Source organism: Brassica napus, chromosome C4, assembly GCF_020379485.1.
Source record: "Brassica napus cultivar Da-Ae chromosome C4, Da-Ae, whole genome shotgun sequence".
Classification (NCBI taxonomy): Eukaryota; Viridiplantae; Streptophyta; class Magnoliopsida; order Brassicales; family Brassicaceae; genus Brassica; species Brassica napus.
Window position 1 is genome coordinate 49,547,568 of NC_063447.1, and position 4,103 is coordinate 49,551,670.

Here is a 4,103-nt window from a genome sequence, read left to right on the forward strand (position 1 = left end):
AAACTCATCCTGCGCAAGGCGCAAATTTTATCCAAGCAGTTTTGTTATTTGGGATTCATCTTGTGGGATTCATAAGACACGCTGTGATAAGATGATAGTTTAGTCTATTAAAATACTAGGGGTATTTCGGCGCTACGCGCCGGGTTCGTATATTTATTAATTTAATAAGTTGAACAGGGTTTGTTTGATTCATTTGATAGAAGTTAGTGGTAGTAGTATAAAGAGGATACATTTGATCCATTTGATAGAAGTTAGTGGTAGAAGTATAGATAGGATACATTTGATCCATTTTAATACGTGAGTATGAAGTTGTGAGAAAGAATAAATTTTATAACTATGGAAAATAATTTGTTTTCAAAATTATTAGCAAAAGCCAAAAAGTTACAGCTGCCAGAATCTAACTGCCAGTCCAGTTCTGGAGCTATGCAATTTGGAGCAGGCTGATTTGGAGCAGGCTGATTTGGAGCAGCATCACTAACTCCTATTAATCAAGAGTTTAGTCTCATAATCAAAAGAAGGAGAAATATTTGAAGGTGTACCTATTAATCAAACATCAGCATGTCAACCCAATGAGCTCCCCTTCTTTATTAATAAGTTGATATCATAAGTGATGATGATGATAGGTACCAATTTTCAATTAATTTCTACCTATTGCAGTTCATTTTTTGTGCTTTAAATTTGGCTAAAGATTCTTTGCTAGCGGTGTACTCAAGGCTTTTCATCAGAGCCATGGTTTTGGGAATATGCAATTGCTTCGGTGCTATCCTTTTCGGGAGTTTTTGATGACTTATGTCAACTGAGAGTCATAATTTCCTTCAAGTTATCTTACGACCTGGTTGTCTTTGTTAGTGATGTTGAAAGTGACGACGATGAGGATGACACTGAAGCTCTTAGGCTGAACTCGACCAGATAAAAAAAGAAAGAGTGGAGGAGAGGCTCAAGAAGGTATGTGTTCTTGTATGTGTTTTTGTGAGATGGCGTCATCTCATTGAAGCGTTTTTCTCTCATTCTACAATTATTCAGGCTTCACTTAGTGTGCATCGTCCCAATACGTTCAAAAACTTATTGAGTGAAGACTCGGTTTATGAGCTTAATACTTTTGATGTAACATAAAGCCCAACTTCCCCTTTACCGAGAGTCCTCATGTGCTATTCGTTTCATTGACCAAACTGTTTTCGTGGAGCTTGTGGAGCTTGCTGAAACGTTTGAACGGATCCCGAGGGAGAGCTTCAGGTTTCGGGATTACAAACAACTTATGGTATTATCCAACACGACTACTGATTTACCATGTTTGAATTCATTTCCCTCTTTTAAAACTTTTGCATATATTTATTTCACATATCACACTTGATAGCTTAGCACATATATTCATTTTGTAGATGTTGTTGGGCAAGTAAGGGGATTAGAACTACTTACAATGAAGAGACATAAAGTACACAACGCATGATGATCACCATAAGCATTGAAAGGTATATATATCTACTCAAAAAAATCATTTTCTTTTAAAGGTGAGCACACATAAGGTTTTACAGTCTGGACATGTCTAATCGTTAGACTCCCTGTCTTTGAAGTCACTCAAATGTTTGCCTAAGTGTTTTTGCCGATCTAGATAGGCTCCTTGATGCAAATTTGCTTTGGAGTTGTGATGAACCAAAGGTGGTGGTTGCCACAAACATCAATCCCAAGTTGCTGAGAGAACAAAACTGATTCCGTAAGTCAGAGGTGGGCGTTTGATTTTTGAAATTTTGTTGTTGAGTAAGTCAGCCGTGATTTCTCACAGAGTATATTTTTCTGTATTTATAAAATTTTAAAACTCCCATCTCAGTTAACCATACATAGTATGTGTAGAGATGATGACAGCTCCGCATTATTAAGATCTCTCAGATAATGGAAGTGTGCTTGAGATTAGTTCCATGATCCATATTTGTTTAAGCTGCAAACACATATCGAGAGTGTTAGAAACAGGGGAACCATATAATTTATTGTGTAAGTTAGAAAGCAATATGAGTCGTACATTTAGGAGTAAAAATTCACTATATTAAATCTCGCCTAGGCTTCGCAAAGGTTCTTCAAAATCTCTTTGTAAACTATATTATCCTCTTTCGTTGGAACGTCAGCCTCCTCTAGCATCTTCAGAAAGAAATGTAATGCGTAAGCTGCTCCAAGTGCTGTTGTCTCTATGTCCACTGGCCTCACCACCGGAGTTCCCATCAAATCAGCCCCATGTTTCAAAAGGACAAATGAGAGTAATGTTACAAAATAAACAACACATCATCAAGATTCATACGTGAGAAGAAGAGGATAAGTCATTACCTGAATATGCATAAGAAGGTTGTTGGCAGTGGCGCCACCATCAACTCTAAGCAAGAACTCCCCTTTCTCGTTATTTAGGGAGTCTAGCACATCTTTCACTTGGAAACACATGCTCTCCAGCACAGCCCTTGCAATGTGAGACTTGTTTGTGAATCTCGTGATTCCAATGCAGACAACACGAGCGTCTTCTCTCCACCAAGGCGCAAACAAACCGTTGAATGCTGGCACAAAGTACACTCCTCCGGTTGTTTCTACCATAGCCGCCAAATCTTCAATTTCACTGGCACTCTTAATAATCCCAAGACTGTCTCTTAGCCACTGAACAGCAGCTCCAGCTATAACAATGGAACCCTCGAGAGCGTAATTTGTCTGTGCTTGAGGCCCAAGCTTGTAAGACAGTGTGGTTAGAAGTCCATGACCTGACTTGATGGGAACTTCTCCTGTGTTGAGAAGGATGAAAGGGCCAGTGTCGTAGGTACTCTTAGCCTCACCTTTTTTGCAAGCTTGTCCTAACATTGCAATGTGCTGGTCGCCAAGACATCCAGCGATCTTGATACCAGGAATGGGCCAGCCTTTGCAGATTTCTCCAATGACCTCCGTGTTGCTTACAATCTTGGTAAGATTTCAGCGGGAATGCCTAGAGTCTTGAGAGTGTCCTCGTCACAGCTCAGGGTTTTGAGGTTCATGAGCATTGTACGAGAAGCGTTGGTGACATCAGTGACGTGTAGACCTCCATTCACACCGCCGGTCATGTTCCAGATCAGCCATGTGTCGATTGTGCCAAAGATGGCATATCCTTTCTTGATAGCGTCTTTAACAGCATCTACGTTCTCCATTAGCCAGAGAAGCTTCATGGCAGAGAAGTATGTGCTTATAGGCAATCCACAAGACTCAACGAAATGGGATCTTCCTCCTGATAGTTCCTTCTCTAGTCTCCTGTGAATATCATCCAAAAAAAAAAATTCATCAAAAACGAACTCCCTAAGAACAGAGGATTTTTATGACAAATGATTCAAGAAAACAAAAGAAGAAAGAGAGAGAGAGAGAGAGAGAGAGATTATGTATGTATGTACCTGCAGATGGAACTGGTGCGAGCATCCATACAGACGATAGCTTTGTGGAGAGGAAGTCCAGTGGATTTGCTCCAAACGATGGTGTCTCTCTTGATCGGTAAGCCCAATGGCCTTCAAGCCACCGTCCACGTTGTGTCCATCGGCTGTGGCTTTGTCAAGAGGGTGGGGCATAACTACCAAGTTACAGAGTTAGAATCGACGCTTAAAGTCTGTGAATTACATTGTGGAGGTGGCAAGTGAAAGAGGAAGACTACGACGAACGGACGAACCCTAATACCTAATACCCGGATAGGTCTCTTAACGGGCTCAAGGTTTGGGCCAAACCTATCTATTGTACGGGAAACCCACTTCTCATACGCTTTAATTAGAGAACCGCAAACGGAAAAAATCGCAAAAGCTTTGGTATTACGACACGTGTCGCGAAATGCCCCACCCTATAGGCTGAAGTGGCAGCAGGAGGTGAGAGAAAACTTCCCTTTATTGTTATAGATAGTAGGGTCAAGCCCAATGTTTATAATTATCTAATACATGTGTTGGCTAACTACATAATACAAAACCTACGAAACTGACTAATCTCGGGGTGGATAAAAACTCCAAATTCAAAAATCCGAACCGATGAATCCGTATCGAACCAAGCCCAACATAAATATCGAATATGATTTGTTTTATTGTATTTTGGGTTATGTGTGTTATATGAATCAAACTCGAACTCGAATG

General features: G+C 40.3%; 1 pseudogene; it reads right to left on the reverse strand.

Moving 5' to 3' along the window:
- Positions 1-1,571: 1,571 nt before the first annotated feature.
- LOC106362672 lies at positions 1,572-3,557 on the reverse strand (annotated as a pseudogene).
- Positions 3,558-4,103: the final 546 nt, after the last annotated feature.